Source organism: Pogona vitticeps, chromosome 5, assembly GCF_051106095.1.
Source record: "Pogona vitticeps strain Pit_001003342236 chromosome 5, PviZW2.1, whole genome shotgun sequence".
NCBI classification, from domain to species: domain Eukaryota; kingdom Metazoa; phylum Chordata; class Lepidosauria; order Squamata; family Agamidae; genus Pogona; species Pogona vitticeps.
The window spans coordinates 63,216,799-63,229,936 of NC_135787.1; the positions used below are offsets into that span (position 1 = coordinate 63,216,799).

Consider the following 13,138-nt stretch of genomic DNA (forward strand, 5'->3'; position numbering starts at 1 on the left):
GTTTCAGTAAAGCAGGTAATATGAAGGAGGAACTGCTGATGCTACTTCAAATGCCCCTTTCCCAGCATTGGGTTTAGAGACAGGGTATCAATGAAAATCAGCTAGGGGGATTGAAGTTTGGGGAGGATGGCATCAAGTGACAAAAGGCTTCAGCAGTACTCTTCCTCCAGCTGTGTTATTGTTATTTGATAGCATGTTGAAGACACCAGCATGCTGTCACTACATGCAGTTTTGCCTTCAGGGGTGTGAGCATTTCGGCTTGCTTCAGTCTAATACTAACAATCAGAAATGTGTGAAAAATTCAATCCCTTACATTTTCCGTTATGAGTTTAACTTATCCACAGAAACGGACACAATTTGCTGTTGAAAATCTATCCATTTGGGGGCTTTCCTTTTCATAAAAGGGAAAGAAATTGTCTCTTGACATGCACACACTTGAAAAATAAAACCATCTGAACATTTCTAACAAGCACACAAATATGTTTTAGGTCAGCAGAATCATGTGCCTATTAATCCATCAAGTTGAAAAGAAATGCATGAAAATATGTACAGATTTTTCCCATAAAAACAAACAAGTCTCTTCATGGAATTGGCATGGAACAGAACTAGGGGAGGCTGAAGAAGTAGTCTGCAAAAATAGATTTGACACGATCTAGTCATTAGTTTTAGGTGTGTGTGTGTGTGTGTGTATGTGTGTGTGTGTACACACACATATGCACATAGGCCAAAAGACACAAAGCATAAACATTTAGTAGGCATCCTTCAGTCTCGAGAGACTGTGGTAACATGCTCTGAATAGAGGTCTTAGAAAGGTGTCTTGTGTGGCTGAGGAGGCCAATATGAGAGTGACAATCCCTTCCACACTGAAGACAATTACAATCTGTACCCTGTCCAGCTCCCTGATTTTGCTGATTTCAGGACTGCTTCTTTGCCTTGGCCTGCTGGACAAGGGTCTCTTCAAACTAGGAGAGGCCATGATGCACCACCTGCCTCCAGGCTGAACGCTCAGATGTCAATGTTTCCCATCTGTTGAGGTCCATTCCTAAGGCCTTCAGATCCCGCTTGCAGATACCTTTGTATTGCAGCTGTGGTCTCGCTCTGGGGCACTTTCCCTGCACTAATTCTCCATACAGGAGATCTTTTGGAATCTGACCATCAGCCATTCTCACGACATGCCCAAGCCAAAGTAAACGTCGCTGTTTCAGTAATGTATATATGCTAAAAATTCCAGCTCATTCTAGGACTTCGTGTGCCTTGTGGCACAGTGGTTAAACTGCTGTACTTTATCCAAAACTGTACTAAGAGCCTCATGACGCAGAGGTTAAACTGCTGTACTGCTGCCAAAACTGTGCTCACGACTTGGAGTTCAATCCCAGATAGCCGGCTCAAGGTTGACTCAGTCTTTCTATCCTTTCAAGGTTGGTAAAATGAGTACCCAGCTCACCGGGGGGGGGGGCAATGTGTAGTCTGCATAATTAACCTGTAAACCGCCCAAAGAGTGCTTGAAGAGCTATGGGGTGGTATATAAGCAGCATGCCTTGCTTTTTCCTTTTACTTTATTTGGAACTTTGTCCTGCCAAGTGATATCAAAAATGCATCGGAGACAACCCATATGGAACGTGTTCAACGTCCTCTTCTGCCATGCATAAAAAGCCTAGGACTCACTGCAGTAGAAGAGTGTACTCAGGACACGGGCTCTATAGACTTGGATCTTGGTATATGCCATCAGCTTCTTATTAAGTAATACTTTCTTTGTGAGTCTAGAGAACATGGTAGCTGCTTTGCCAATACGTTTATCCAGCTTGATATCTAGGGAGAGACTGTCAGAGATTGTTGAGCCAAGGTACACGAAATCATGAACAACCTCCAATTCTTGTGTAGAGATGGTAATAGAGGGAGGGAGTCCACGCCCATGACTTGTGTTTTCTTCAAGCTGATTGTTAATCCAAAATCCTGGCAGGAAACGATTCATACGTCGTTGGAGCTCTTCAACAGAATGTGCGACAACAGCTGCATCATCGGCGAAAAGGAAGTCCCGCATGCATTTCAGCTGGACTTTGGTCACAAAGCATAATCATTTACAGGCACAATTATAAGTATAGCTAGTAAGGAAAAAAAACAAGGCCAAGCAAAGTATGAATCTATGATTAAAATCGTGGGCATAATTTTAGTGGTGTTATTCAAGGTTTGCCTAACTTTCCATGGCTAACTACAGCTAATTGACAAGGTACTGGGGCATGAATTGGTCACATACCTGGTCATGCACTTGACTGCCAGGGCCACTTTATTCAGAGGGCAAAGTGGGCATTTGCCCAGGGCCCACTGACTGTAAGGGCCCACATGAAGAGGGGGGGGTTTTCCCCTCCTCTGTAATGGTGTTGTGCAGCCCGCGCAGCCTGCTGCTTGCTGAGCCTTGTCTTCTGTGTGTTGAAGTCATGTGATAGGCGCATGATGCATGACCTCATGTCATTTGAGCACTGGTGGCATGCACAGTCTTTTATCTCGCCACTTGCATCATTGAGGGCCCTGGCCTGGAGGAGCTGATAGTGGCAGGCACAGCACTGAGAGACTGTTTCAGGGGCAAACATAGCAGAGAGAGGCTGTTTTGGGAGCTGATGACAGAGAGAGGCTGTTGTGGGGGCTAAAATGCTACAGAGATGCTGTTTGGGGTCTAAGATGGCACAGGCAAGCTGTCTGAAGGAACAGAAGGCACTGGGATGAGGTAGAAGGTTTATGCATTTACTGCTCATTTGAATGTTACACAAAGTTTATGCATTCACTGCTCATTGGCATGATACATCAAATTTATGTATGTACTGCTCATTGGCATGATATACCAAGTCCATGTGTTTACTGCTCATTGGCACAATATACTAAGTTTAAGCAGCAGCACGCTTTATGCATTAAAATTGTATGTTTGTAAAATTCTCCTTCTGTCATAGGAGAATATCTTACCTGCCAGTGGACCAAGCCTTCAGCTTGGAGAACCTTCTGAGTACTGATGGTCACATACTTATTTCATCTATTTCATCTTGTAAGTGCTCTATCCTTTCTTGGTATGAATGTTGAATTTTTCATTCTTAAAACGTGTCATCATATTTCTGTTGAAACTGTTCTTTTGAATAAACTTTAAAAAACTTAACTGAGCTCTTGTTTGTGTCTGTAAAATTCTCAGAGGTAGGGCTGATGTTTCAGACTTGTAATTTGTGGGAGGGATGTAGTAATACCTCTGGGTCAATAATTCCGCCAAACTATGGGGTAATCCGGGGTCTAGTTCCAAAAATACATTTCTTAAATATCTTATGGCAGAAAGAGATTCAGTCGAACAGCCTCAAAGACAGACTGGAGAATCCATTTGGGATCTGCTTTCCCTAAGACCACCTGATCTGTATGACAATATGATGGACATTTGACAGGCACCAGTAGTCTTTATGAACTGTTAATCTTGCCACTTCCTTCCTTTTACCCCCTTGTCTCGTGTGGATTCAGGACAGTTTGCCACACAGCTAAGCATCATGCAGTGGGATGGGCCCAATGGGCTATCTCCTAGCACTGCAAGGTCAACCCTGTCGTAGGTTCTCAAGGAAATTTCTATCTCCCAAGCCAAGGTGGATCAATAATGTTGCCCTTCTATTATTTCCGCAACATCTTACAAGAAATAACTCAAACTGATGCTCTGAAATGAATGCAATACCTGCAATCAATTAAGCTGTCTGATGACATCTTGCTGTTAGTCATTTTGTTTTATGGATAACAGAAAATGAGCATCAGACTGAGATCCTGTTGTTTATTGAATATGTGTTGCAAATCATTTGCAAGTGCAAGAGACAATGCCAGATCACATCACTGGTGTGATTTATAATTCTATAAGCCAGATTTCCAATTAAGTATCTAATGATGCCTTAATTACTGAAATTAATACAGAGGACTAAATTAGATACACCCAAGGGCTCTCATGTATCTAGCAGGTCTGCTTGAGGGTTTTATTTAATTGACCATGTTCTGCCATGCTGCAGTCTTTGAACTCACTGTTTTTTTTTTTTGGATTGTGGCCTCACCAATAGAAGCAAGTGTTGCCCAAGAGAACACAAAGAGCAAATGGCCTGTATACCCTGTTAAAAAGCCAAAAAAAAAAAGTATTATTATTAAACAACAGCAACAATAACATACAGACAAGAGCAGGTCAACTGTTTTCAGAAACCATGTGGAAATTGCTATAAAATCCTTCCATGGGGCAACTTTTGTCAAGTAGAACAATTCACTACATGTACACTTGGCAGTTTTCATTCTGAGGCCCAAAGTAGAAGATATAATCAGCATGTTGTTAGAACCTAAGCTCTGAAAAGTGATAAAAAAAAATGGCTGATTACCTTAGCATGAGCTTGCTTCACTCCATACTTTATAAATTAGCTGGTTTTTGCTTGTAATTGGTTACCAGGAGGTAAACATGGGTTTCATTTGCAAGTCTGATTGGGCTTTGAAAGAACTGTGTGCCCAGATGGAAATACTTGCCATAGCAGGAAATGCACATTTATCTTCACTAATGATTTGATCCCATAATTGAGAACTCCCTGGAAGAAAAGTGGACATGGTGAAAGCTACCAGATTGTGTGATGCCAGTTCTCACATAATTTACTTGGTGGCTGTAAAGGTGGTGCTTAGGCTATGGCACTTATACATATGTACTTGAACTCAGTAGAAGAGAGAATGGGGCCTTATGGCCAAGCTGGTTGTTCCGTATATTGAACTCCTTTGATATAGACAGTAGGCATGCTTCATGCAGAACCTCAGATATTCTGCATCCCACCAGCCATCCTAAAAACTAAAGGTACAAGGTTGCATAACCAGGGCAATTCCCCCACGAACCTACCATCACACAGGGCAGTCATCGCTGAGTGAATGTATAGTGGCCCCTTTTAACCAAATGAAATAGTTTAGGATCAAACCATTCTAAGTGCACTCATGAAAAACACAAACTAGTCATCATTCTATTCCTTCTTTTACAAACATTGCTTTAGGAATCGCTTCTAAATGATGATCATTCTTACCTTGTTGAATGGAAGCACTTATTCTCCTTAATGAACGAATGTGTCAGGCTGATTTCTATCTCTGTATAAACATCAAAAGAGCTGTGCTGGTACAGACCAAAGACTTACCAGCCCCAGCATTCTAGCTCAGCAGATGTTTCTGGAAAACCCAGGAGCAAGACTTGGGTGCAAACAGCACCTCCAGACTGTGTTCGCCAGGAACTGTTTACAGTTTGCTTCAGATCCCGGAGGTAACATATCAACATTCATAGCCCGATCCTCCATGAATTTGTTTGATCTCCTTTTGAAGTGGTAAAGGTGATGTCATCACTATATCTTGTGAAGGCAAATTCCAAAATCTTAATGTTACTTTTAACTGTTAGAACTCTCCCACCCTTTAGGAAATCATTTACTAAAAGCTAGTATGCATATTATCCTTAAGATAGCTGGGCTTTCCTAGCACTCTGTCAAGTAGTGAGGAGAATACAACCACTTCCTTTATTTCCAAAATTCCAGATAAGTTAAGGGATAGTGGCAAATTTCTCCCAATTAGCTGGCAAGAAAATGCAGGTGACCATTATGGGAAATAGTTATGTGCATACCAAGGCAAGTTATTATCACTCGTTAGATGATAACACCTATGCTCCATCTGTGCACATACTTAAATAGTTCTAGTAGGATGTATGTGTTATGTGTCTTCAAGCTGCTTCAGGTTTATGGTGACCTTAATAGGATTTTCTAGATATGTGAGACATTCAAAGAGTGGTTTCCTATTGCCAGCCCCAGTGGGTTTCCATGGCTGAGCATGGATTTGAACCCACATCTCCCAAGTCCTACTCTGCCATTCCGTCTACAATGCCCGACAGGCTTTCTTTTGTTCAGGTTAAATAATTGTCATGAAAAGCAGCTACCATGCACCTCCTCACCTCCTCCCCCTCAGCATTCAAGAGGACCAGGCATCATAGTAATCCCTGGCACGGAGCTGGGCTAGGAAACTAGGGTGACAGAATGCAGATTTACCAGATTCCTGCCACAAGGTAGGAGACACAAACTAGGCAGCTTGGTGGTGGTGGTGGCTTCTGAAATTGTTTCTGAGCCTGGTTGCTCTGGTTTTGGCTGAGGTCAGGAGTGCTTTTGCACAGTTACAACTAGTGTTCAAGCTGCTGTTCCTGGACAGGTCTGATATGGTCACAGTTACAGCTCAGCTGGATTATTGTAACATACTCTATGTGGGGCTGCTTTTGGAAAGTGCTCTGAAACTTCAGCAGATCCAAAACTATGCAGCCAGATTGGTAACCAGAGCTGGTTACAAGGATCATATAGCCCCTCTGTTATACAGTGATTCCTTGACTTATGAACTTAATCCATATTGGGATGGTGTTCGTAAGTCAAAGCACCATTTCCCATAGGAATGCATTGAAAACCATTTAATCTGTTTTTCGTTCTTAAGTAGAGGCATTAGTTCCCATAGGAACTAACGCAAAGCCGGTTAATCCACACTCTACCACTAGAGGGAGCATTTTTAATTTTTTGTTCTTTTGACCTAAGAAGAACTTAGGTCAAAAAAGGGGGGGTAGGAAAGGAGGGAGGGGGAGGGTACATCTTCTAAACAGAAAACCTTTCTTAAAAAGCAGCTTTTCAACAAAAACAAGCCAAGCACCTTTTAGATAAAAAAAAAGGGCAGGAAAGGAGGGAGGGGGAGAAGGGAGCACCTTCTAAACAGAAAACCTTTTTTAAAAAGCAGCTTTCCAACAAAACCAAAGCAAGCCAAGCACCATCTAGGTAAAAAAAAGAGCAGGAAAGGAGGGAGGGAACACCTTCTTAACACAACACCTTGAAAAGCACCTTTTAAGCCAAGATAAGACAAACCAAACACCTTTTAGGTAAAAAGGGGGCAGGAAAGGAGGGAGGGAGGGGAGTCGTGGGAGGGAGGGAGGGGAGTGGTGGGAGGGAACAATGGGGAAAAAAGGAAAGGAAAGGAAAGGAAAGGAAAGGAAAGGAAAGGAAGGAAGGAAGGAAGGAAGGAAGGAAGGAAGGAAGGAAGGAAGGAAGGAAGGAAGGAAGGAAGGAAGGAAGGAAGGAAGGAAGGAAGGAAGGAAGGAAGGAAGGAAGGAAGGAAGGAAGGAAGGAAGGAAGAAAGAAAGAAAGAAAGAAAGAAAGAAAGAAAGAAAGAAAGAAAGAAAGAAAGAAAGAAAGAAAGAAAGAAAGAAAGAAAGAAAGAAAGAAAGAAAGAAAGAAAGAAAGAAAGAAAGAAGGTCATCACTGGGTCACACAGACCCCTCAGACAAAGGTTTGTGCTTTTAAGCACAAAAAGAGAGAAGACAGAGAGAGAGAAGACAGTGGGGGGAGAGAGAGAGTTTGGAGGCTGCAGAAGAGGTGTTGTGTTGGGGGGGGACTTGACCCTGATGAAATCCTCTTCAATATCATCCACCAAGGATGGGGAGAGGGTGTGCCAGGGCATTCTCCATCAGACAAAGGCATCTCTCTGGAAGCTGGTTGTCAGAAAGATATTTCTTGACAGTGGGTGCAAACACTTCATAGAGCCATTCCATAAGCAGTTGCCTTGTCATCCAAGCTCTTGAGTTGGCCCTCCACATGACAGGCAGTGTGGCCTTGTTAACTTTCTCTTGCTGGAATGGGCGAAGAGTCTGGGAGTGGTGCACCAGCAGAGGCTTGCTCTTCAGATCGCTGGTGGCATTGGCACAGAACAAAAGGGTCAATCTGTCCTTCATGGGTTTGTGGCCTGGCATTTTCTCTTCCTTCTAGGTGATGTAGGTTCTTCTGGGCATCTTCTTCCAGAACAGCCCTGTCTCATCACAGTTGAAGACTTGCTGGGGGAGGTAGTCTTCTTCCTTGATGAATTCAGCAAAGTACAACTTGAAGGCTTCTGCAGCATCATGGTCAGAACTTGCAGCCTCCCCATGTCTTGTAACACAGAGGATGCCACTTCTCTTTTGGAACTTCTGAAACCACCCCCTGCTGGCACTGAATTCTTCTTGTGCTGCACTCCCAGAGGGGTTTCTTTCCATTAAATCATGGTGCAGCTTCCTTGCTTTTTCACAGATCATGGATTTACTGATGCTGTCCACTTCCAGCTGTTTCTCGTTGATCCAGACCAGTAAAAGTTTTTCCACTTCTTCCATCAGGGGTGGCCTGTTCTTTATTATAATTGTGATTCCTTTTGCCACATCAATGTCTTTCAAGACATCTTTCTTTTTTAAGATGCTTCCAATTGTTGACTTTGGCATCTTGTATTCCACAGCCAGGTCCATCACATGCATGCCCTGTTCATGCTTTTTGATTATTTCCTTTTTCATTTCAATGGAGATGATTTATTTTTTGGCTTCGCTCTGTTCTTTCTTTGAAGCCACGACTATGGATCAGCTCACCAAAGTGTACAAAGTACCGTACCAGACAATACCAGGCAATACCAGACTGTCTCCCTATCCACTCACTTAACCGCTGGGACGAGTGAGGTAGCACACAAGCAGCCTCTTCGCTGGCCAATGGTCAACTGAAAGTTCAAATTTCCTGTTTCCCTCACCTCCTCGTGTTTTTTTTGGTTAGCAAGTCGAGGCTCCGTTGGCAAGTTGAACCAAATTTTTGCGAACGGAGCCATTCGTAACTCAAATTGTTCGCAAGTAGGGACGTTCGTAAGTCGAGGTACCACTGTACCAGCTCCACTGGTTGCCGATCTGTTTCTGGTCACAAATCAAAATTGCTGGTTTTAAACTATAAAACACTAAAGGTCTTGAGTTCAGGCTATCTCAAAAAAATGTGTTTCCATTTGTAAGCCTGCCAGGGTGTTAAGATCATTGGGAAGGCATTTCTTTGGGCCCCACCACCCACACAGGTGCACTTGGTGGGGACATGGAAGAGGGCCTCCTTTGTCGCTGCTCCCAGACTTTTGATCTCCCTCCCATAGGAGGCCAGGCTGGCCCCATCTTTGCTGTCCTTCCACAAGTAGGTGAATTTATTTAAAATATTTTCAGCATGCCTTTTTCCTTAAAGAGGACCCAAGGTGGTTAACATAATTAAAAGACAATATTTAAAGCTAAAAACAGTAAGTATATAAATATTAAACTGGCTCAGACAAATACTGTGTAAAAGCAACACCAAAAACACATTCAAAACAGCTTTTCCTTTGTGACTGGCCGTCTAGGAGACAGTGATATTTTGTTGCTTCAAAAACTGCTTTTACCTAACAATTTTAATACAACTTTAATTCTTCTTTAATATTTGAATAATTTACTGGTTTTTAGCTTTCAATATTGTGTTTTTAATTATGTAATCCACCTTGGGTGCTTTTTTAGGAGAAAAGCAGGATAAAAATAGCTTCAATAAAATAAATAAAATTAAATAAACGGGATAAATCCTGACTTATTTTGGCTTCATGCAGTAAATAAAAGAAGAATTTTTCGTCTCACTGTGAGATTTTGTTCTTGGGGAAATTCTGGACATTTCCAAAACTGTTTTTTGCACTTTTAGCAAATATGCATAATTTAAAACTGTGGTAACTGTTGTTTTGATGCTTTCAGACTAGTAAAAGTAGCACTGGAGAAGTTGTTTGCATCTTTGTGTTAAATTACCCTGTCCTTTTGTGCTAGTGTGTAGTGAGCTTAAGGGAAAGATGCCAGGAGATACTTTTCCATGAATTGTGAAAAAGTTAAGGAGGAAGAATACCCTTGAAATCCAAGTCTATTCTTCCCCAAAGAAAAACAGTCATTCAATGTTATTTTTGTAAAGCATGCCACCAAAAATGGTCTAAAGTCCTGTTGCTATATAATTGCTAATCTAAGCAAGTAAAAGAATTGTAATACTTCAGCCATTCTAATTGCAGATGCAAAGGTAATGAATGAGATACAGGAGCAAACAGCCCATGAAAAATTCAAATGAGCTCTTTTAATGATGTCTATATCTACTAATAATTAAAATAAGTAAGCTGATGAGTGAATGTTCAGTGATACGAGGACCCTGCATCATCAGAAGATATTCTATAATTCCCAAATGGACTACCATTGCATGCGAATCTGACAAGCTTCCAAACCCAGAGATTTTTACAATGCACGAGAATTCAAACCTTTTCTTTATACTACACTTCTCCAAGTGGCAGCCCTTCAAATGTACTAAATATAGCTCCCAGAACCACTGGTTGGTTTTAATGGTTGTGCTGGGTTTATGGCCCATATGTCAGGTTCAGGAAGACTGTTCTATATAATGCCATTATCAAGGCTCCCAATCCAGGACCTAGAAAAAAGTATGTAGATCCTTTTCAGTCACTATAAACAAGAATATTCTAGTGTTTTGCATGCTGTAGAGTTGGAAATCAGCTTCTGTTCAGTGAAGATTACTGCTACAGGCTAATGCTTCGAATTGGCTTTGTATGTGGGTTGGTTGGATTCATGTTCAACATCCAGGTTGCTCATGTACATTCCTAAGGGTTGATGAGGCTGGTCCAGGTACTTACAATATAACATCAACTGGCTGACAGGGTAAACATCAAGTAATATGTTTTGTACTTAACACCTGCAAATTGAAACTGTTTTTCAGAGAGGATAATTGTTTTAAGATTGCTTTATGGGATGGTGTAGGCACATTCTAAGTTTCCACTTTTCATCTCCAATCTAATTTATAAGGGGCAATGCACATGCACACAAAAGCTTGGTATGCATAAAACTCTCGGTAAATTTTCAATTAAAAATTGTCTGCAAACTGCCAGTGATTGATTTTGTTGAAAAGAAATTAATTAGTCCACTGTGTTCTTGACAAATAATAGATTAAAAGAACAATGGGTCTGAGGTGGTAGGAAGAAAAATAAAAACAACTTGATGGGTGAGAATATTTCAGAAGAGTCGGCAGACATGCTCATAAGCTCAACAGCTTTGGCCCAGCATAGAAAAAACAGGTTGCCCCAAAGTAGACAAAAAAGAGAGGTTACTTACATGTAACTCTGGTTCTTTAAGTAGTCATCTGTGAGTTCACACAATAGGGTATACTGCACCTCTGCAGAGAGTCTTGGAAATTTCTAGAGCTTTTGCACATGTTTGCTAGGATGTCCCTCCCATCGTGCATGCCCTGCTCATGGCATAGAGTGCCTGAGTTCCAGAGAACAGTCTGCTCAACATATAGTAGGCGTATGTGATGGACAGAGGGGAGGATGGGCGAGAAGTGTGAATTCACAGATAACCACTTGAAGAACCAGAGTTACAGGTAAGTAACCTCTCTTTCTTCTTCATGGTCTCTGTGAATGCACACAATAGGCAGATTAGCAAACTGACTTACCATGGCCAAATGAGGCATCAGCCATGGCTCAGACATCCAGATGGTAATGGGCAGCAAATGTAGAGGGTGTAGCCCAGGTGGCCACTTTACAAACATCCATCAAGTCCACTTCTCTAAGAAATGCCGTGGATGTCGCCACGGCTCTGGTAGAATGTGCCAAAACTGGACCTGGCAAGGGTTCATGGGCAAAGTCATATATCAGATGAATGGTAGAGACAATTCATTTGAAAATAGATTGAGAGGTGACTGGAGAACTTTTAGAAAGGCCGTGGCAACTGATGAAGAGCCTCCTGGACTTCCGAATGGAAGCAGTGCAGGAGATGTAGAATGCCAAAGCCCATTGAACATCTAAAGAGTGTAATGAGCATTCCGTGTTGTTAATAGGTGAAGGGAAGAATGTAGGCAGAATAATGGGCTGCCATAAATGAAAGTCAGATACCACCTTTGGAAGGAACGTCAGGTCAGGGTAGAGTGTGACCATGTTAGGGTGGAATTGTAGGAAAGGAGGGTCAACGCGGAGAGTGGAGAGCTCACTGGCCCTATGGGCTGAAGGGATAGCAACAAGGAAAACTGTTTTCAAAGCCAAGAGTCTTTCCATTGCCATTGCTAACAGCTCAAACAGTAGTCACGCTAGGCGATTAAGAAGAAGCTGAAGTGACCATTGAGGAGTAGGTGGTCTGCATGAAGGGCAAATATTCTGTAGGCCACGTAAAACATTTTTGTATGTGGGTTGTCTGAACAACGATACAGAGCCCGTGTCCTGAGTTGATGAGCGACTATTGCTGCAATAGAAACCTTCAGAGTAGAGTAGAAGGAAAGCAAGAACAGCGTCTAGAGTCATTGAGGTGACAGGTAATTTATGGGAGGATGCGGATTTAGAAAAGAAGTTCTATTTGTAAGTATACAAAATATTGGCGACATAGAGAGTGAAACATATTGTCGTCCACGGTCCATTTGTGGCTGCATGTGTGGAGTCTGCTGAGATGATCTGTATGGAAGTTGTCCTCTGTGGAAATGTGGACTGCTATCGGTAAATGTAGCAGACATAGCACCATTCCCACAGCTGCACTGTGAGGTAGAGGAGAGATAGGGAGTGTGTTCCTCCCTCATTTGTTGATGTAGAATAAGACTGTGGTGTTGTTGGTAGCTACCTGATCTAAAGGAAATCAACCCTGAGTGCTCACTGGAAGGACAGATCCTGAAGCTGAGGCTCCAATACTTTGGCCATCTCATGAGAAGACTCCTTAGAAAAGACCTTGATGTTAGGAGAGTGTGAAGGCAAGAGGAGAAGGGGACAACAGAGGATGAGATGGTTGGACAGTGTTATCGGAGGTACCAGAATGAATTTGACACAACACAGTGGAAGATAGGAGGGCCTGGCGTGCTCTGGTCCATGGGGTCACGAAGAGTTGGACACAACTGAACGACTAAACGACCTGAACCCCACATCCTGTGAGAAGGCTTTTGAACACACAGAATGCTTTGATGACTGCAAGAAGTTCCAAATGGTTGACATGAAGTTGTGCTTCCACGGGGGACTACAGGTGGTGTATGGTAGTGTCTTCTCAGTAGCCCATCCCACCCCCAGCTTGTAGAGCTAGCATCTGTGGTAACTTGAACAGACAAACAGAGACGGGCAAAATGGGATGCCATTCTCATAAAATCCATATATGCTAACTTAAATGCATAAATGTCAATTTAAAAGTAATTCTTATAACTTAAATAGAAGGGCGAACAAAACACAATGTTCTTTGGCAATGAAAGCACCTTCATCCCCTACTGTGAAATCTCAAGCTACTGCCCACCCCTAGCTGACCAGTGACTTCATC

At 42.3% G+C, this 13,138-nt stretch overlaps 1 long non-coding RNA gene across 1 annotated transcript; it reads left to right on the forward strand.

The window, feature by feature from the left end:
* Positions 1 to 2,570: 2,570 nt before the first annotated feature.
* Positions 2,571 to 3,142, forward strand: LOC140707767 (uncharacterized). The gene is made up of 2 exons (XR_012087941.2): positions 2,571 to 2,722; positions 2,943 to 3,142. It is a non-coding gene; the product is annotated as an uncharacterized LOC140707767 (long non-coding RNA).
* Positions 3,143 to 13,138: the final 9,996 nt, after the last annotated feature.